The sequence below is a fragment of the Phalangium opilio genome, unplaced genomic scaffold (assembly GCF_054372755.1).
Source record: "Phalangium opilio isolate 3A_F unplaced genomic scaffold, DU_Popi_V2 ptg000082l_1, whole genome shotgun sequence".
NCBI lineage: Eukaryota > Metazoa > Arthropoda > Arachnida > Opiliones > Phalangiidae > Phalangium > Phalangium opilio.
In genome coordinates, this window is record NW_028324189.1 from 9,245,621 (window position 1) to 9,268,297 (window position 22,677).

Sequence of the window (22,677 nt, forward strand, 5' to 3'; positions counted from 1 at the left end):
AATTTTAATTAACATTTAATTTTAAGGTTCAATAAACCTTTCCTCGGAAGCCTTAATGAAGCGGAACGTGACATTTTCAAAGGGACAACTGTTAAGACTAATTGCGACTAAAATGTTCAAAGAGAAATAGCTGAAACACCTCAAGGAATTGTTAAAATCGTTGCCATCAAATATTCAACACGCTATGTTGGTCTCTAAAACAGAAGTTAATAATGAATCTCGATAAGTTGCTTTGATGTAATTTTCTATGAATGTCTTCCGTGTTTCTTAAGGGAAATTACGACGCTTTGTAACTAAGGCTCGCTTGACCAACACTACTTTATTCCTACGTAATAAAACACTGCGTGTTACTAGGCCTCATCTTTCAACATATTATCAAGTTCGCTTGCACCGCATCTATAGTCGATGCTGTTTATGACTTATTGTCGTTTTCTTATTCACTTATGGTTAAAAGCAAGAAGCCCCTGGTTAGAATTAGACCGTGTTGACGCATGACCGATACATACAGAGTCACTGTTATTGGAAGCGACCAATGGCGTCATTCTCGGAATTGAACATCCAAATATATAATACAAAGGCCCGAAATTTCTCGGTAGACGGGTCCTTTTCCCCTTTCCAACAGAGTTAATGTTCAATCGAGCGATTAACTGCAGCTCGCGACGTCAAGTCCAGACCGTGGTGTGGTCGCTTTTGCCAAATATCAAATGCTTTGTTTTCCTCGTAAGCTTTGATATGGCTCCCACTAAAATCACCAACACGATTTTACGATTATTTCCAGAAACCCACTTTAGTTTACGATTTAGGCATTGTTTTACTGCATTCCCCCCCCCGTTGTACAAAATAAATCTGGTTAAGGTTAAGCAATTTTCGGATTTCGTTCATTTTGGTGTGTAAGATATATTTTTTAATTAATTTTAATGTTTAATTTAATTCTGTAAATAATTTGAATTTGTCTTGTGCTAAAATTTCACCTAAGATTGTACAAGCGAGTATCTAAATTTCTTGATTGTTACTAACTTTAATATATAACCAGGGATAGATTTAATTTTAGAAGTGGAAATGGAGAACAGAGAAATCTGGGCGCGCGTCATAGTCCCGGACCCCCTTCCACGGGACGGAGGGGTATGAAAGAAGAGTCGGGTCATAGCGAAAGAGGTAAAAGGGAATTACGTATTTTTCGCCGTCCCCGTCAGCAACGTCATCAAAACGTAGTTTAAGTGAGCCACTAAGATAATTTAAACTTTTCGTTACGTGTTGGAGGGAGGGACTCTATACTGGGCTATGAGTCGGACTGAAGTAAATACTAACTGTTCTCCATTCCTACTTCTTAAATTAAATCTATCCCTGATATAACCATTTATTATATTTAGTAGAACGAGGAATACATACAGCTACTTGGAATCATTGTGGCCCCATATGCCCCATGCTTAATTCCTACGCTATCACAGGGTTTTGCTAGCGTTTGATATCGGTGTTAGCAAAAGTGTTAGGACAGTTTGCCCTGCCTTTAAACGACAATACAGTCTCTAAACCCTAAATTTAAGTTGACGGGGTATTTAGGTACAGCCAGGTCGGTAACTTCGAATTAACATAATGGTTTTATCCAAAACATCCCTCATTCTGAAATATTCTAAACGTAAGGAACAATCGGGACACGCGCTGATCCTGGATTTTCATCCATTAAATCTCGTTAATAGTTTTAGGGGAAATGTTTAGCGGGCGTCACAAGCAGTTCGTCAGATTTCTCGCGTTGTCGTTGCGTATATAACCTTTACTTCGCGGGGAGATATATATAAAGCGCTTGCCGTCACGGCCCTCGGAATGGAATTGCTCCTTCCTAAATGAGTACGATGTTAAAAGGGACCTTTTGTAACAGTGTAATACCCATCATACAGTTCGCGCCGTGCAAAATGGGGGCTCGTAATTGAGTTAGAATTGATTTCTATGGGAGCACAATTTGCGAGTGTGCGCTATACCAGTCAGGGGTGTGTAAATTTTTCATGAATTTGTTTCATTCTTCAATGAAAGTCTAAGAAATGTAGTTGCTCATGGCGTGGAATTATCAATTTATCATATAATTTTATTATTCAAATAGTGAAAAATATATGGATATGAATGAATATTTTAATGACCTTTTTGAAAACAATCCCTTTTAAATCAGGGAAGAACACTCTTGGTGTTCACAGGTCCGGAATAATGATAATATACAAAATACAAAATACAATAGAATACAATACAGGACTCAATATAATATTTACAGTTAAACAATTGACTATGTACATCTATGAATTTCAGAACGGGCTAAGGTTGGCATTGTTGGCGCAAATTGGCCCATTTTTGGAGGATCCCTGGATATGTACCCATGGTGGGTAGCTTTTAATAGTACACAAGTGTATTGCGGGTTGTGCAGGCGCCCATAGCGTTAACATGGGTTTGGGTTGCCCCTGGTGGAAGGCTTTAATGCTTGTATTTTTAAAAAAATATATTATTTAAGAAATATATCTATAAATATTTTTGAAATAATCAATGTTGCTTCAGAACCCCTTGACATACGACGCTGAAACTAGTTTTGTGTCGAAGTTGACATTCTTATGTAATAGAATTTAAAACAATTGTCTGTAGCGTATTGTTATCTAAATTGTACTTTATATTCTAAGGTTTGTTGAATACATTCATTTAGTTTTACCCCGTTTACTAGCGTCCAAGTATATAGGGTCCCGATGTATCCAATGATGGTCAAACCCACTGTAACAGAGATCATGTCAGAAAATACGAGACGGTCGTATAGACCTGACGTTAGATACTTTTGGCGGGAAATGATCTTTTATCGCTTCCGTCTGATGCCGGGAAGCTGACCGGGAAGGCGCCCCTTTTTTTCTCTCTCCTTACAATCTCTTCCGCGTTCTATGCATGGAGATCTAGGGTTCTAGGCTTAACACGAGGGATCGGACACTTGGCGTAAGCAAATTGGCGCGGCTAATTTTACCCCAGTTGTGAATTGGTACTTTCTATTTTAAAATTATACTTGATCACGTTCTCTTAGTAAAACTGGCAAACATGCTTCCGTTTAAGTTCACGAGCTGATATATAATACATAAGTTGAACATAGTATCAAGGTTCGTCTGCTAAGAATTTAGGTGGATTATGTCCATTTTAACGATTGGGGTAGTGGAATCGGATCATATAATAAGCTAGTTGGGTTCATTCTAGATAGGTGTACTGGTAATGTTGTTGAAATATGGTTAAGGTTAAGCCCAAGTATTAAAGTATCCAACACCTTGGTGGTTCTGGGAGTCCAGGAAATTTGATTCCACGATCGCTTACTTAGGGGCTACATAATGAAAAAGCTCTTTGCGAGAGCGCACCAACCTATTACAGAAGATAGCTATAAATTTTTCGTGCCACACAAACTATCCATAAATCAATAGTGCATGCACTCAATTTTGCGACATCAAAGTAGCTGTCTTCATTGTTTTTTGAGGTTGTATTGATTTAAAAAAAAAATACAAAATTATATTAACTTAAGATCTGTAGCGTGAAAAGTAAGTATACTAGAATACAGTCTGATGACCTTAAGTGACCGCTTTGACCCTTAATGGTTTTTGAATTGAAGTTTAACTGTTTTACGATGACTCGCGGGCTACTCGGTCAATCGTCATTTGTACGATTGATTTTTGTTTCTTTTTTCTTCGTGATTCTATTCGATAAACATCACGCGTCACACGCTGTTTTTAAACTTAACCTATTGAATATTAGGCCCAATAATTAGGCTTAGAAATTTTACAGTTTAAAATGGGATTTCCTTGCAAACCAACACAGTCAAAGACTGCACGAGTTCCAAATTATAATTATAGATATTCCTAAGGTAACATTTTTTTTGCAAATTTAGGTAAATCTTTACGATTTAGTGCTTTAAAAGCAACTTTAAAATTTGTTAATTAGGTAAAGAAGGATTGAACTTACCATATTCCTCCACCTCGTTCTGGGGCCTATATTTTCACGGGCCCTTGTAGGGGGTGGTGGAAAAATGTCGAAAGCGAGATCGTTTTGATGTTTCAAAAAAAAAGGTGATCTGGCGATTTTAAGCAGGCGTATCTCAGGAACAGGTTGCCGGGCCAGGCCTAATCAAAGGCCCATATTTACGGGGTCATTATTATGTTCGAAACTCTACCTCGTCGTAACAATATTCTCCGCGTCGTGTTTTTTTTTCTCCTTTTTTTCTTCTTTCCAATGGCCCCGCGAATGGAATTAAAAGAGAGGGTAGAAAAATTTGTCGCGGTCGTCGCTATAAGTTACTAGGCTCGCGGCTCGATTCCACCGCGGCTTCTCGAGGTTTTACGTACGGTTAGGGGGTCGTTCGCGAACGGATGGGATGACGGGTACGCTCTCTGGTGGAAAACGGCGCGCCGCTCTGATCTTACCAACATCCGGGACTGCACCCAACGTAGTTCGGCTTTCCTCGCTCGCTCGAAACTCTTTCTCGACCCCCTTCAACCCCCTTTTACCGAGAGAGCTCCCGCTCCTCTCTCTTTTTTTTCTCTCTCTCTCTCTCCCTATTCCTCTTTCGCTCGTGGAAAATTCCGACCAATAGTAAGGCGGAATAGCGCGTGACGACTCTGACGAAACGCGCTAGGAAAGGCGCTCGAAGGCGGGATGGGGTCAGCGCTTGGAGAGTGCCGCTAAGGGAAGCTCGAGATGAACTATAGGGACTCTAGGAGAAAGAGGCTGGTCCCATCCATGAATGGAGTCCCGAATTCATCCAGATTTCTTAGGAGTGACCCAAGAAAGTCTCCTCCTGATTCGTGCGTAGCGTCTCGTCTGCGCAGCCAGAGGGACAACTTTTCGCGGGATGAGGATAGAGGCATCCTGAAGAGAGAGAAATTTTCACTTCGGAAAAAGAGAAAAGGAGAAATACACTTTTTATCGGTGCTGGGGGACTTTAAGCTTTTCAATTTAAAGGATTTCTTCTCTCTTCTTACTCTTCATCCATACTTGGTACCGCAATGTACCATACCGTTCTAACGGCACTTGCTAACAATTTTTTTTCTTCTTCCCCTATTATTCCTTTTTCATCATGGATGAATTTGATTTTCGCGACGACGTACTTGAGGAAAATGTTTGGAAATTAACCAACCAAACCTATAGACCCGCGCTGGTGCTATTTTGGTTTTCTTTTTTTAATGTCCTCGCTCTCGTTCTGTGTGATATTGCTATAGCAATATGCCATACTTGAGGGCGGTTACTGAGGTGTAATGGATATCACCCAACCAATACTTTCTGCAAATGTGAGGGAGGGTAGAAATGGACGAAGGGGGGGGACAAACGACGTCATTGAAACCTTTGTTATTGCAAGGTTTTATTTTTGTTCTCAGCTGGAAAAAGGAATCACTAAAAATGTGGCTTGTTTTTGTAAGAAAACCAATTAGATTTTAGTTTATAGATGTCCAATGATCCAATCCTTTTCGGAATTTTTATTATTATGGTATTTGACATAATTTTTATTCATATATCTCCAACTGACCTGAAAGAACATGCAATTTAGCATTGCATTCATAGAAAAATTCTAGTTCCACCTTTCCTTCTGCAAAATTATTACTGATTGACTTCGACTCCCATTCCATGCAAGGAGAGTTTGAAGTGGCGTATTTTTTTTAGTAATTCTGGCTGGGGGTACCCCTTGACTATAGGCCTATTTGGAGGCAAAAATAAATTGGCGTATGCGCTGCAGGTAAAGCTTATGGTCTATTGGGAATCAATAGAGAAATGGCGTACTGAATTGACGCGGGTCTGACAACATTTCAGGGGCCTTCCAGAAAATCTGGCTTCCGCTTGCTTTTACTTCGAATATATATGGTTGAAACAGCTGATACCTTCGCCATACTGGCCTGCCCTTTCAGATTTTAACCTCCCACATCCATATAACTAAACGGAGAAGTCGGCCATTTGCAATTTTACCTTATAACCTTGGATAACTACGAAATGAAACCGTTTCAACAAAAGTATCCGACGTCTTTAGATAGGGGGAAGTCGCCTCTTACAGTCTATTTGTTTTGTGACTGTAGCCATACCACCGCACCACGATTTTAGTACAATAGTTCTCCCGTGCCAGCCACTTCAAGCACGGGGCAAGGAGTTTGTTGAAAGCGTCGGATTAACCTCTCCAGTAGACCAGCTTCCTCTAGTTCTATTTGGCGGGAAATATACGAGGGAAATACAAGTCTCATACTGTATCGCCACGAGGAGGTTTTCATCTATTCAGGAGTCTATGGGGTATTTTAGTCCAAGGCTGCACTGGCTTTGAATTGATTAAATTCTTAAGCTCTAAAGGGTACGTCCGTATCATCTCGCGCGTTCAGTTGAAAGGACCCTTCGAGCTCGAGGATTATAGATTACCCCACGTGCACGCGGTAAATTGAAAACTTGGTATATAAGTTTTCGCGCGCTTTTTTTCCCGCGTTCTTGTCTTTTCTTGAGAAAGTATGAGATTTCGATATATTACCGGGGTCACTACACCATACGTATGGAAAAGGAGGTTTCTCTAGAGGCCGGTTTTCTTAGATTTCTTTTGGATTTATGGGTTACGCTCAGTTTCCAGTCGATGCGATTGCAAATATATAAAAAAAATTTAGGTTGGACTGTTTTTTTTTCTGTAGACCAGTTTTGAGTTATGCCAAATATAAAGATATTTTTTGGGGTCTATATGGAAACCAAAGAATTGAGTTTATAGTTTATTGCTTAAGAATTGTACGAAATCTTTACGGTTTCGATTGAAAAACGACGTGTCAAATACGGTATGAAACGCGTCATTTTGAAATTTATCGTTTTTGGGTTTTAAAAAAATATTATTTGGAAACAATACGTCATTCTTTATACGTTAACGCGATTTATAATTATAATTGCTGCGTCGTAGTTCCAATCATTTGTTTCTGGAAATGGGAATGTTTCCAATGTAATATTATCTTTGGGAAATTTAATACGATTGACCCTTAAAAATCTTATCAAAATAAAAAACTTCTAAAGAAAGAAACCTTTATTTTCTTTCCTTTTACCATTTTGTCCCGTTTTGTCGTCGTTTTCTGTCAATCAAATTCGTTAACGACAAATTTGAAGGTTTTCTCGAAGTCTGTTATTTTTCCCGACCTAAAGATTTTCCCTCTTGGCAAAAGGAGTCGAAGAAGGGACTCCCCAGTTTTGTAGCAACTCGGGTCCTGGGTTTGTCTTTCTTCCTTTCTCCCCCCCCCCCGTTCCTGTGCCCCTTACGACCCCTCCAATCTCGTTTGATTGGACTCTCTTGTCGAAATGTCAACCAATCTCTTTTCTCTCAGTTTATATTAAATTAAACTTTTCCCTTTTTAACGAACGCAAACACTCCATCTTACGAAAACTAAAGATTTTTATGTGTTTTCTTTAAGTTTTTTTTTTTTGTTCTTTATGGGGGGAAATTCGAACTTCGGAGTAAATTTAATTGGAGATTTGTTTTTCTTCTTTTCTTTTACAGATATTAGAAGCGCTTAACACGATTTTACAGTAATTTGGCGATATATAAATTCCTGTGGAAATGTGCTAAAACAATAGTTATCGTTGTTTATGGAATTGAGCCAAATAATTGAAAATTATTTTCGTGGAATTGGGATTTGAGCAAAAATAAGTGGTAGTTTTTCGTGGAATTTAGCAAAAACAAGTGGTAGTTTTTCGTGGAATTTAGCAAAAACAAGTGGTAGTTTTTCGTGGAATTGAGCAAAAACAAGTGGTAGTTTTTCGTGGAATTGAGCAAAAACAAGTGGTAGTTTTTCGTGGAATTGAGCAAAAACAAGTGGTAGTTTTTCGTGGAATTGAGCAAAAACAAGTGGTAGTTTCGCGTGGAATTGAGCAAAAACAAGTGGTAGTTTCGCGTGGAATTGAGCAAAAACAAGTGGTAGTTTCGCGTGGAATTGAGCAAAAACAAGTGGTAGTTTCGCGTGGAATTGAGCAAAAACAAGTGGTAGTTTCGCGTGGAATTGAGCAAAAACAAGTGGTAGTTTCGCGTGGAATTGTGTAAATCCGACAGATTTTTCTCAAACACCAGAATCAACTCCTAACAACGGTTTCAAAATATTTGGTAAGCTTGAAATTATTTTATATCTATTTTCACGCGTTGATATTTTGACCAAGGCTTAGAGCCTAAAAATCTAGAGAAACCAACCTGTATAGTTCATTCACCCCTTGTAACGCGCACGGCGCACTTTATTATTCATTAATTTTGGGGGAACAGGATTATGCTATATTAAAACTTTGAAAATGTGTAACAATAATTGGAAAGGCTCAAGCTTCGAAACGCGCTCGATTAGCGAACCTTTAGGGGGCGGAGCTTGGAGTCCAGTGTATTAGGAACGTCTCTTTCTTAATCCCTGGGATTTGGGTCCCTTTATCGCCGTATCACTTCCTTAATAAGGCTTTAAACCAACCACCTGCACGTTAATTTACATAAAAGATTCCAAGAGAAACTGTTAGAATTTCCCCCAGGCTGTCTGTAAACGCCTTCATTCCCTAGAGAAGATACTTAATATACCTACCTCTTGAGGCGCCTTTGCGATTCATTAGGGGTCCCAATAGGGGCCCCCAGATTTAGAAATTACGCGCCTTGTCTCGACAATATGGTACGAAATTATTTTTACTTTGGCTCGAGATTTAGATTTATCGCCGTAGACCATTATTTTTAAAGGAAATAAGAAAACCTTTAGTCTTAAAATGCTTGCTATAAATATTCCTCTAATATCAGGAAGTCTATTAAATGTTTTTGAAGTTGCCCAATGTTTTGCAATTCTAATTCCCGGAAATGGAAATTTGAAATCGACTATTTAATATTCTAGTTTTAAAGTCAGGAAATTCTAATGGGTTATTTTCTTGAATTGATTCCATTAAGTCTAAAAAATATTATTCATTCAATGGTTTTAAATTGCCCTTGCAATTAAGATAGAAAAGATTTAGGCTTAGCATGTATCATTTTCTCAAAACGTTTAGAATTATATTTCCGTATCAGGGTTAAATAAAACTTTATTTTAATACGCCATAACAGAGCTTTCTACCAATTTTTTTCGTACATTTTCCTAGAAATTTGTCTTAGTAAAGCTTCTTCTTTCAACATTTTCCACGTAGTTTTAAAAATTAGGCTTAGAAAAGCTTTTTATTTCAACATTTTCCAACTAATTTTAAAAATTAGGCTTAGAAAAGCTTTTTATTTCAACATTTTCACAACTAATTTTAAAAATTAGGCTTAGAAAAGCTTTTTATTTCAACATTTTCACAACTAATTTTAAAAATTAGGCTTAGCAAAGCTTTTTATTTCAACATTTTCCAAATAATTTTAAAAATTAGGCTTAGCAAAGCTTTTTATTTCAACATTTTCCAACTAATTTTAAAAATTAGGCTTAGCAAAGCTTTTTCTTTCAACATTTTTCCACCTAGTTTTAAAAATTAGGCTTAGCAAAGCTTTTTATTTCAGTATTTTCCACCTAGTTTTAAAAATTAGGCTTACCATTACCAAAACTTGCTTCCATACGCTGTTTTAAAATTTAGGCCTAGCAAATCTGTCTTCTAGTGTTAGGCTACCTTGCAAATCCAAAGGTTTCCACTCATAGGCCTAGTTGATAATTTTATTCTCATTGAATTCTATCTCGAAGCACTTAAACCCTAGCACCTGTAATTGAAAAAGGCACGAAATTTCCGATGCAGAACAGCGTAAAAATCACGCTTCTCCAATGATATTTCTCGCTTGGATGATCGCAAAATTTTATGACGTGTTTAAAAGCTTTTACCCCACCCATTGTAGTTTCTTTTTTCTTCTTAAACCAATCCTTCGTCCCACACTTTCCGAATTATTAGGGGGGGGGGGGGTGAAAGTGTCAGACGACCGTTAAAAGCTTCTCACCCTAATTAATTTAATCTAGTACTGCCAACTTCCTCTTCCTACATCCCCCTTCCACCTCCTACTTCCCCCTTCCACCTCCTACTTCCCCCTTCCACTTCCCAAGTGTTTCGGATTTCAATTTCTTTAATATGCAAAGTACATCTATAAAAATCACTTCCCATCGTGTACAATATACGAATTAACATATTAAATATCAGTTAATAATTTAATACAGTTCCAAGACTATATAACCCTTAAAATATTCATGTATAATATGTATATTCATAAGTAAACTAATTTAAGGATAAGTTTATATCTAACCACCATGTTAGAATTAAACGCCAATAGTGTTATGAATTTTTTATTTGATAAGGCCCAACAACTTTATTTATACATAAGGATTGATACCATTTACACTGCAGGAGGCGAGACTACTTGGTACTACACTTTGTCAGTCAAGTAGCCTGGCCTCCTGATCCTTCTATAGTCCGAAAACAATATATTTTTCACTCTCCCAGCTAAACTAAATGTTGAGTACTCTCTATAGCTACTGGAATTCACCATTTCATTATTTCTTAGTAACTTACTGGCGAATTATTTCACTTATAGTCGATGTAAAGTATATTTTGAGGGGATGAAAATTCCTTCATAAAAGTCCCTCTCAATTATAAGTTAAATTTTCAAATTCCGATACATAGTTTTGCGTGCTAACAATGTTAGGAATATTTGAAATTCACATGTATATATATATATATATGTATGTATATATAGATTCACGCGGGTTAGACCCGAAATTGAACGATAACTCAATAATACCAAACGAACCGTAAATTAGGATAACTGAATATATATATACGCGATTGTGAGCGCTAACAGCTGTGACATCGATCGGGTTCAACCCAAGTTCCGAACAGGACACACGGCTTTACGAATAGACTGGGGCTAGAGGAAAGCCAAAAGGGGACGGGCCCCCTCCCCGTACAGAGTTACGCTAGAGGTTCGGGTCTTAATTAATCACACTCGTATAGTTTCCTAGTGCACGCTTTAGGGCTTAGACCTTTGCGTGCACTGATAGTAGCCCTATATAAGCGAGGTCTTGAAAATTAAAATCATGCACCTTTAGGAAGACTTGGGTTTGCGATTAAAGGAAAATACCTTATCCATTGGTTTAAAAAGATTTGAGATTTATTTATTCTTGATAATTGCTCGCGGTTTACCTGATGTTTGTGAATATTACATCGTAACAAAGTGCTAAAGGACTATATTTTAACCTAACTTCAATTTTCTGAAGGCTAGAAGTAGTTGCGAACGAAAATATTTTCTAGTTTAAGCTTGGTGGGTAGCTTTTCCCTAAAACATTTATGTAATGCGTGTAAAACATTTTTACAGGGGCTCGTAGGATTAACATAGAGGAGTTTGCCCCTATTGAATAGCTTTCCCTTTGAACGTCTAATACAACTTCTTGTCGATATTTCGAAATTTTTGATTGAAAAAATATTCATATCTATTTAAGAACTTTTATTGAAATTATACGGCCTAGTATTTAGATAAATTTTCTTATTTAAAAATTGTACTGTCAATTTAACGTTTTGGCCTAATTTACGTCCAAAATTTCCTTTCTACGCTTTTCTCTTTGGGTACGCGTATAGTTTTTGCGTTATTTATCGAGTCATCTTATGCTTTGCGTCCCCATTCGACGCGGGAACGGAGATAAGGAGAAGGGGAAGTAGAGATTGCGCTTGGTAATTACAGAAGCCCGCGTATCTTGACATCTTTACTTTGAGAAATTTTGCCTTTCAAAAACTTGCCCAGAAATTTTGTTTTGCTCGCAACTCGCGCCCGTTTCCACAAGAAGGGAGACAAGAAAGAGTGGATGGGGGGGTTGCATGGGAGTTCTTCCCCCCCCCCCCGCGTTTAGGCTCTGTCTTTGACACCTCCATTTAGGGGAACTTCCTAGGGTCCCTATTCAAAGCGGGGTCCACGCCGTATATACCCCCTTCTGTGACCTTAATCAGTTAATGACCTAAAATGCAAAGGCTTATTTTTAAAAATTGAAAATTTATTTGAATTTATTAATTTTTTCATATGAATATCGAATTGTAAACACAAATTCAGACTAGACTTTAAACTTTACTTTTGCGTTGGTCTCCTCGTTAATTTCGTTTTGGTACGTTCATTTTCGTGTCCAGACGTAATTTTTTCAACTTCTTTATTACACAAATTTTTTTTTTTGTCTTTTAGTATTTGCTTAGAATGTGTGAAATCTACAATTTGCCTTCCATTATCAGATTTTAAATTTTTTCTGCTAGAAAAATCATGGACCAAAAAACCGAATAGGGACTAGAAAAGCAAGGGTATTAGTAAAGATTATAAGATTATATGGTATATCAAGGTCATTGCACTATTTAAAGGATCTCTAATTTTTTTTGCCATATCAAGGTGAATTTAAATTTCAAAGTATTGTTAAAAGTAAAGTAAATACTTCCTTCTATAACTGTTCCGCTTTAAAATTAAAGAGTCCATGCATGTTTCAAGTCTTTCGGTCTTTGCTATGTATACTTTTAAATTCTGTTTGAGAAATGTGAGCTCTTTCCCAACCCGGGATAGAATTTCCAAATCGAATTTTCTTTGTTATTACAATCTTTTTTTTTTCTACAAAGGCGGGAAAGTTCACGTGGTAAAATTGAAACGGAAATGAAATTCGGAAGTTTTTTTTTATTTTTTTATTCTTTGATTTCGTTTCAACGTTTCTTGAAAATTTTGTTTACCTTTCGGCTTTGATATCCATCTAGCTTTAAATTCTATAAATGTATTTTTCTTTGTTTTTATTTTAAGTGTATTTAAGATAAAACTAAACCGGTATCAAGGCAAAAAAAAGTTCAGCTTGGGAAATGCGGGAAATTCAAGAATCGTAAATTCTACCCTTATTTTTTGTTATCGGTAAATATTGTCAGCTTAATGAAAGAAATTTAGTTTAAAATTTTGTTCCATGCATGCTTTAGAGATAAATCTTATGGTTATGTAATGCACATTGAAAACCACACGGAGCATTTCATAGAGGGGTTAAAATAAATCACTTTGCATCGCCAAATTTTCTTAAGCTCTCTAGTTTTAGTCTTAGCTATATACAGTCTCAATTTATAATTTTAAAAGAGTTTTAGATGGAAAATTTATTTTTTTTTCTTGTGGGGTCTAGGCAACGAAACTCATCTTCGATAAAAGGCGGGAATTGAGTATGGATGGAATGGCCGGAAGAAAAGGCGCGAGATTCCTCTTCAAATTGAATCATCGATATAGTGTATAGCTCGTGCAGTTTTTCCCGCGCTTTTTTTATTTCTTTTCTAGAGGACGTGTTATTATCTCCTCATTTTTAAGCTCGCTATTGGAGCGTGTATTTTCGAACGCCTCGACGATTCTATGAATAACGAGCTAGGAATCTATCCTAGCACGACTCAATTTGGTTGCAATTTCTTGTACGAATTCCCTCGTTGAAGCATGCGCTCGCTCCATTTTATATTCTATCCCCAATTCAAACCAAAAACAGGCTTAACTTAGGAGAGATTAAAATACAACTAAATTAGACCCTCCGATTAATTAAATTGAAATCATAAAGTAGGTGTAAAAAATAATAAACGTGAATAATTTATAAATAAAGATGGCGCTCTTTAATTTTGTCTCCCACGGAAAATACCGGTACTGTGAGCCACTATGGTAGACACATACTTTTGCGTTATAGGGTTAAGATAAAATACATAAATGATTCAGACTCTAAGCGAATTTTAACGAATTTGTAGTGAAAAAGAGTATATTTGTCGTTTTAGATGTTTCGTCACTATTCCCTATTGGCTAGAAGGAACGCTAGTTGCACTAACAACTTTTAGCAGCCATGAGATGGGAAAAAACCGTAGAAAAAGCCTTGAGAAAAAGTGAAAAGTTTGGTTGTTATCTCTCTCCAAAATAGGTTAACAACGTACAACTTTTTTTTCTTGCTGTTCAAACTCTTTTCTTGAAGTTTTCTCTTATTTCTTAAAGAAACACTATAAAAGGATGCTAGAATGAGGGTTGTATCATGTATTTCCCCTTTAGAAGACTCTCAAATTCGATTTATTTTGTCTTAGGCCTAAACAAAAATGCATCAAAAAGAAAATGTCCGTGAAGTACTGGCCCAAATATTTTTCGCGTTGAATTAAAAGTCTCATCTCCCCACTTAATCCGTATTGAAGGGGTCAACTCGAACAGAGTACTCTAGTTTTGACGTTAACTCATACAACAAACATTGGCGTTGAGTGATGTTATACTTAGTGGATTACCTAAACCTAATTCCTAAAGAAAAACATTTAGGGTTGAAAATTATATTTATATGTATAAAACTTGTTACCTGGATTTTTCGGGCCTAATGTTCTACGAACCATTTAAACCCGCTGTTCCTGTTATGATAAAATAAGGGCTTTAAGCCTTGGCTATAGTAAAAAATGACAACGTAAATTTTCTGTAGGAAGATCTATAGTAGGTAAGCCTAACGTCGATTTTCTTACTTAAATCGCGTCGTTCCTTAATGGATGCAGCTGCCGATGACGACAGATGGTGTTAAAGCAACCCCCCCCCCTTCCCCTTTCCTTCTTCGTAACTTCTTTTTAGCATCAGCTACCCGAGTACCTAACCACAAAGAAGCCATGCAGAAACAAAACCATCCCAAGCCTGGCTTGTACTAAGCCAAAAGAAAAAAAATAATAATCCCATCCTCGCAAGTTTTACTGTAAGGATTAGTACCATGCCATGCTATTAGGCTTATGGATTCTTGTTATTTCTATGTAAAATCAGACAAACAAGATATTTTTAATAATGTAAGTGCCGAAATATAGAAATTAAGCTTTAATCTTGAAAGTGCAAGCCATTTTGATTAAGAATTCCCAGTAAAATTTACTGTCTGAAGTGAAATCAGATCGGAAATAAACAAATCCTAACTTTTCAATTTCTAGAAACAATGGATTTATCTTTCATTAATCTAGAGCAAGATTAAAAGCACAGTAATGGAAACTAGCCAATTAAACCTCTTACGTTTTAGCCAGCCAAATTTTCAGGAATTAATTTAAAAATTAACTGTACTCTCTTAGCCCCTTTCCCTCCCCCATACTGATTTCGATCTAATACCTTAGGCCTAGTTTTTCAAGAAAGGTTTCCTTTGGCATTTTTCTGAGAGGCACGGCACACGCTAGCACGCACCTAACCCCTTCAGACGTAGTCTTTCCGTAGTTTGTGAGAAGTGATGGCGCTTTCTTCTCTCTCTCTCTCTCTCTCTCTCTCTCTCTCTCTCTCTCTCTCTCTCTCTCTCTCTCTCTCTCTCTCTCTCTCTCTCTCTCTCTCTCTCTCTCTCTCTCCTCATTCCATCTCCTTGTTTTCTTGGAAAAAGGAAAGGATAGATGGGATAGGCATAGAGGGAAGTGCAGGCAGGCATAGCTTCATCGAGCGCTACCGTCATCGGAGCGTCTCATGGCTAACGGAAATCGATGGTGGCTTAACTGGGTTCTCGGCGCGCCTTTGCCCTTTTCCGGAGACTTACCCATCTTCTTTGCGCTGGTACCCCTTCTCCCCCCCCTCCATCCTCTATCATCCCTTCAAAAGCGGTTGAGGCCGCATTCTCTCGAATATTTGCTGAACCAACAAAACTTTCGATATGACTTCATCCCTTGCTACGTCCCGTCTTTGCCTTGGCCCTCGTGCCTAGGGGCTGCATGGGATAAACGCACGGTACCTCCCCCTTCCAATTCTCAAGCAAACCGGGACTTAACACTTCCATACTCAAAATAAATTCTGGGGTTTTAAAGTTAAGGGGTAAATTTGTAATACATCTCTGTAGCTTAAATTGTAATATGTCAATAAAAAACACTAGAAATTATCGAAAAATCTGAGAAATAATGGAAAATTTCGATTTTGAACTAGAAATATCCGACATCTCAGATACCCATATGTCTCCACCGATAAGGAGATGCTAGGGAAAATTGTTTTGATACGTGGGGTCTTCATTTATATCGAGAATCTGTTTTTTATGCCTCCCAAGTGGTCGATTATGTTTCTTCATATATATATATATATAAATATATATATATATATATATATTTTAAATATGTCATTTCGGAGTTACTCTACCTCTGTATTCGTCTTAGGCAAACTTTCAAAAAGTCCCCAGACAATTTTCGAACAGTTTTCTATTTAAAGTTTTATATATTTCTTGTTAAATTGATGCAGAGTTGTCAAGGGACCGTTTGAGATGTTGTCTTGGGTGCCTTCGGGATGTTTGTAAAACGTTTTTAATTTTTTTAATAATTTTGGATAGGAAATTATTTTGCTGCCAATATTTATTTATTTATGCTTTTAGAGTTTCGAAACTGTTGCAATTAGCATGGTGTTTTTAATAAGAAGTCTTTCCATAAGTGCGAACTGGATGTTTTAGTATAGTTCCAGTTTCCGTCAACCTCTCCCGCGAGCGTTCATTATCCACTTAGGGTCACTCTTTCGCCAACATTACACTCTGCAGTAGGGGCCTTTGAATCCCTCCCCTCCCCTGAATACCCCACACTCTATATTGTACTTGTATTTCCATGAATTGACACAATTCACCCTATAGGAAACTTTACATCGACATTACATCTAGATACCATTAATAACATGAAAACCCTTGAAGGAAATATTAAAGCTATAGATAAAAAGAGCTTATAACAATTTTCTACAAGAAATAGTTGAATATTCCAAGGTAAAATGCAGTAAATTCGTTAGAATTTCCCACTTGGAATCTTATCTAAAAGACCTCGGCCCTCAAACTCAGACTGCATTCCATTGGAAAGAGAGAAAGAGAGAGAATCTCCGAATAATAGAAAAGCGTAACTCTATATACACACACACAATTCGTGGCGCGGAAATTCAACCGACTTCTACTTGGGAAGTTTAGGGTTAAAGAGAATGGCGGGAAAAAGCAGACGAAAACAAGTATCCTGTTAGTTCATGGGACGTTTTGCAAGAAATACGAGAAATCTTGAAACCTGATTCTGAGAAATTCAACTAGAATTGCCCTTTGAAGTCTTGTTTTTCTATGAGATGAATAGCTTTCGAAAACAAGGCTAATACATTTAATTAAAATTAAATGTAGCTTAAGAAGAAGAGATACGAAATCAATATTTTCGTTGATACGTTTCTTTACTCAGTTCACGAAAAAAATTTAGGGAGACTTGCAATTCGGAAAGATGGAGGAGTTCTTGTTATTAAAAATGTCAATGGATTATTTCCTAAATACATAATATTAAAATTAGGTGATACGTTAATAAGACATTAGTTCTCCAATATCCTCGTAAACAAGATAAACTTCATCTGATAAAGGCATCATAATAAAGCCATCCCATCAAGGCTTAAATTTAAACTCTATCAAATTTCATAAGGTCATTTCCTAGCTGAAAATTCCGGGTTATTATCCAAGTATCCGCTTAATTTTAACAAGGAACGGAGCTGCTCCACGGTTTTGAGGGGGGGGTGGCTAAATTAATGAGTACCTGAAAAGTGAGCCCGACTATCTCATTAATGACTGCGTCCCCGACTCGACCCCTTTTACACTCTTTAAACATGCAACTGTCTATCATTTTGTGTAGTATACGCTGCCTGCATCTTTGATTTAAAGGGAACATGAAGGGTTTATTTTATTCGTGGTGAAATAATGCTCAAAAACGTTAATTAGAGTCACGAAAACATTTTTACTAATCTAATGGTACTTTTGCCAAGGCCTAAGTGAAATTGCGCACATTTCCCCCTTTTTCGCGTTCCCTTCGTTGTTTGGGTGAAACTTTGGCCAATCAGAGCTCCGCTTGGAATTGAAAATAGAAGACTTCTTCATTCTCCCTTTAAGGGAGACTTTGATAGTTTTATGGTAAGAGGAGGCCTCATACGATAAAGTATTAAATTCTCTTTTGTGTGCCGAATAGTAGGTACGCACTCAATCAGCTGACGTCAATCTGTTCCTTGTATATCTCTTTACATAATTTATTACCGTACAGCCGCTCCCTTTAATTAGCTCGTAAACACACGAGCCTTGTCTCTGATAAGTTATGCCTCGCTATAAATATAACACTAACCGAAATGGGATGTTCAGTACCCTCTTGAATATATTTATTATTTTGTTTCCTCTCTCTCTCTCTCTCTCTCGCGTATAGTTTCGACTTGTTGGGGTTTTGATTGAATGACACTTGTTTTTCTCAGTCCCTTTGAGGTTTTTGCCCTACCTTGTTTGGTATCCTTGGAAAGAATACAATTTCAGCTATCAAGCCCACAAGGTTGTTTTCTCTTGTCATTTAAATGAATGTACGATAATTTGAACTACAGTTGGTTTTATTTGACATTTGGGAGAACGACAATTGTTCGCACGCGACATTTGGATGAAGAACAGTTGGGTTCACTCAACATTTGAGAGATGGACAATTGATCGCAGGCAACATTTGGATGAAGTTCATGAAGAACAGTTGGGTTCACTCAATATTTGAGAGAACGACAATTGATCGCAGGCAACATTTGGATGAAGTTCATGAAGAACAGTTGGGTTCACTCAATATTTGAGAGAACGACAATTGATCGCAGGCAACATTTGGATGAAGTTCATGAAGAACAGTTGGGTTCACTCAATATTTGTGAGAACGACAATTGATCGCAGGCAACATTTGGATGAAGAACAATTGGGTTAGTCACTCAACATTTGGTTCAATGTGGCAATTGGGTGCTTGAACTCGACCTTTAACCCAATTGTCGCGTCCGCATTGTCGTTTATTACCCAAATGACGCTATCCTGTTTTTTTTTGTTTTTTTTTTCATAGTTAGTTCGTCCATTTCAGAAAACGATTTGAGTTCTACGACACCATTAAAATATCTCTTTGGTTTTTTTTAAGTAACAGAGATTTGACATTCCAAAGTTGGTCAAATTTCATTTCACCATTAAGCAGGGCAGATCCTCGTTCAAGTTCGAATTGATGAAATTAAGGGTGTGATATGGAAATGTTAAAAATTATGATAACCCATATATTAAATTCATTTTTCGAGTCATTAGACTCTCTATAAATGGAAATTGTTAGGCCTAATCGATGATAGCTTGATTGGAAAAAAATATCGCGCCCTTAAATTGGAGTGGACTTATTAGGGAGGGGGGGTTGATAAAGAGGCGATCTCGTGTCGTGATGTCTAAAAGAAGGATTATTAGGGCCTTAAGAGGCCATCTCGCGTGACCAATATCGTCAGCGAATGAAAAACGATATCCTTTTATAGGATGACACGTCCCCACCCCATTTTTACGTCTAATCCGCTAGTACTTTCTTTGATAGGATCATAGAATGCTCGCTCTAGACTCTAGAGTACCCGGAAAATCCACGGGTTTACCTTTCAAATTGAATTTTATCACGATTTTCTAGTATGAGTTTCCATGGAGATAGGTTCAAAATTTTAAAATAGAAAAGCCTGAGTGTACTTAGATATAAAAAAATGCAATAAACTTTCCCTTCAATCAATTTTTATTGGTAGATAAATTTATAGAAGCTGCCATATCTTATTTTATTTTCATTAAAAAATTTAAAAACCTACAGGTAATATTTTACAAAAAAAGAAAAATTCTTTATTCTTTATCGAAAGTCTTTAAATTTGCGATGCAATAATTCACGAAAATTATGAAAATAACTCTTCTCCGATACTTATCTATTAATTTAGTTTTTTTTAACAGACTAATTACACGGAGGACAAGAAACCCCTTTTTTCTTGCCTTGAGATAAAAAATGAAACTAGGTCACTCCTCTCCATCCAATATTGTTCGATCATCGAATAATATTTCAATACAAAAATGTGTTTTCAAACAGCCAGTACTTCGCTATTTTTGGAATAAGAAATAATTTCATCCTTTTCATTGGTGACCGTTTTTCTTTTCTAGTTTTATTATTATCATTATTTTATTCCCCTATTTCTGATGTGAAGCCCCGATTTCTTATATTTAATCTCTGGATCGGTAGCTTGGATGGTATTGATTTGAAGAAGAAAATGGCCGCGCTCTCACGAGGAGCTGGAGTTTCAGGATGGCGCGCTGCCGTTTGATAGATGACGGAAGCTCCTTGACTCTCTTTACAATCAATCAATGTACAAATTGGGTAGGAAACGCGAACGTTTCCGTAACGTACAGCGCAGGATATTCCCGCCTTTCTACAATACAATTCAAGAAACGGCCGCTCTTATAACCCTTGGCAGACGTACCGGGACTAAAGAGATGTCGCGCTCTAAACGAGTGTTAGGGGAAATACAGTTTTGATTGGAATTCAGTTTACCTTTGACCCTAAATATTAGGCCTTTTTAGAAGGAATTTACTATAATTCAATTTACTTTGACCCTAAATATTAGGCCTTTTTAGAAGGAATTTACTATAATTCAATTTACTTTGACCCTAAATATTAGGCCTTTTTAGAAGGAATTTACTATAATTCAATTTACTTTGACCCTAAATATTAGGCCTTTTTAGAAGGAATTTACTATTATTCAATTTACTTTTGACCCTATATATTAGGCCTTTTTAGAAGGAATTTACTGGAATTCAGTTTACTTTTGGCCCTAAACATTAGGCCTTTTTAGAAGGAATTTACTGGAATTCGGTTTGCTTTTGACACTAAACATTAGGCCTTTTTAGAAGGAATTTACTATAATTCAGTTGACTTTTGACCCTATATGTTAGGCCTTTTTAGAAGGAATTTACTATAATTCAGTTGACTTTTGACCCTATATATTAGGCCTTTTTAGAAGGAATTTACTATAATTCAGTTGACTTTTGACCCTATATATTAGGCCTTTTTAGAAGGAATTTACTATAATTCAGTTGACTTTTGACCCTATATATTAGGCCTTTTTAGAAGGAATTTACTATAATTCAGTTGACTTTTGACCCTATATATTAGGCCTTTTTAGAAGGAATTTACTGGAATTCAGTTTACTTTTGGCCCTAAATATTAGGCCTTTTTAGAAGGAATTTACTATAATTCAGTTTACTTTTGACCCTAAATATTAGGCCTTTTTATAAGGAATTTACTGGAATTCTATTTATTTTTGACCCTAAATAATAGGCCTTTTTAAAAGAAATTTACTGGAATTCGGTTTAATTTAGAAGGAATTTACGAAGGATTTATCCTTTAAAGTTAAGCCTAAACTCGTCATGATTAGGCCTAATCGAATTAACCAGAATAAACTGTGGTAAAACATAGTCCTGTGCATTCAGTATAATTTAAGTCATTTGCATCAAAAATATGTATGGAAAAACTGCACTGAGCATATTTAGTTATGGATTGATTTTGAACTCTGATTAGGCCTAATTAGTTTAATTTCTCCTATAGATAACGAAAGAGATATTTCATCAGTTTCTAAGCCTAAATTTTAATCGCTAGACCTATTTACGAGACGAAATTAAGGTTAATAATTATAAATAGAGCAAATTAACGCCTAGAATTCCAATCGTACAAAAAAACTCGGTTAAAGATTGCTGGAAATAGCGACAACGCTTAAGAAAGGCATTAAATACGATAGAGAGGGGTCGAGACTAAAAGACAGAGAATGAGGGTAACACTATAGTTAGGCCAGGGAAGGTAGGAGGGTGGATAAATGCTCTTGTCTCTAATAGCAGTTTCCGCTAATGCCGTTGTCCGGTGCAATTACGATCAATCTCAAAGGGATGCGCCTCCTTTAGCCGCGACGGCATTCGCCCATTCGGATCCAAAATTAGAGCGGATTGTCGACCATCGTAAAAAGCTCCGAAGAAAGTGAAACAGACCTTGAAACAAAATGGACCCCTCATCCACGATTTCAATGTTATTTTGTTCTTATTTGCTATAGAGAGCATCGTTTAGTTTTATGCGACAGTGGATTTTGCGTCACTTCCCACTTAACTCTCTCACTGCATGCCACTTCCACTTTAGAACGTCAAAACTCTAGCTGGTTTTCATGGAAATTCCATGAAAAAAAGGAGTTAAAAAATATCCACTACTTAAATATTCAAGGCTGTTTGATACTAGGCCTACACGGGGTTCTTTTAAATAAGGCTACTAAAAGGCTGCTCGTGACAACACGACAGTTATTTGCTTTTCCGCGTGCACCGTACACTTGCGCATGCGTATAAAGTTTTCAATATTCCTGCATGCGTCACGCGATACTGAAAACCTGTTTATGGATTTTTTTTTCTAAAATAATTCTGAAATCTAAAGACTGCTTGCATTTCCAAGAACTTGACGAACTCTTTGGGTGGAAACAACTAATTTTTAAATGGGGTTAAGTGTAAAACAATCATCTATGAATGTTAAGGCATATAGAGTCGGGCTTTTTTGTGTGTATGTTGCCGGAATTGTTCGCTAAGAGACCGAGTATGTTTATAGGTCCAAGTACAGTTTGCTGAAACGGAAAGGAAGAAAGAGAGAGCGAGGCCCAACGTTAAAGGAAAAAGCACTTCGCGGGATTAGTCGTCCATTAAATCAAGCTCCTTTTTCCATTCTTTTCGTCTCTCCAACGACAAAAACAGGGCGGGAAAAAAAGCGCGCCAAATACAAAAGAGATCGAGCCCTATATACACGAATGTTTTCTTGTTAAATCAACCATTCGCTTTCGTTGAACGAATGTTCGAAAACTGTAGTACAGACCCAACCTTTTAAACAGTCAAACGTTCCCTAGTTTATTTATTTATTTATTTATATATTTATTTATTTATTTATATGGAGAGCTGATCCTTGGTGAATTTATTTTGTTGACAA

General features: G+C 36.9%; 1 protein-coding gene and 1 long non-coding RNA gene across 7 annotated transcripts in view; one reads left to right on the forward strand and one right to left on the reverse strand.

Moving 5' to 3' along the window:
- The window catches only part of GluClalpha (glycine receptor alpha 1), an 84,012-nt gene extending 79,456 nt beyond the window's left edge, over positions 1-4,556 (reverse strand). For 2 of the 4 annotated variants that reach the window (XM_089848385.1, XM_089848384.1), the window contains exon 1: positions 3,964-4,556. The gene's annotated coding sequence lies outside the window, so the exon portion shown is untranslated. The remainder of the gene's footprint in view (positions 1-3,963) is intronic. The other 2 variants (XM_089848381.1, XM_089848382.1) reach the window with 1 other exon arrangement.
- LOC149651457 (uncharacterized) overlaps positions 1-22,677 on the forward strand; it is a 138,065-nt gene that overhangs the window by 64,689 nt on the left and 50,699 nt on the right. For 2 of the 3 annotated variants that reach the window (XR_016371220.1, XR_016371219.1), the window contains exon 3: positions 7,499-8,098. The exons of the other annotated variant lie outside the window; for it this stretch is intronic. This is a non-coding gene — a long non-coding RNA (uncharacterized LOC149651457). The remainder of the gene's footprint in view (positions 1-7,498; positions 8,099-22,677) is intronic. 3 annotated transcript variants of the gene reach the window in all.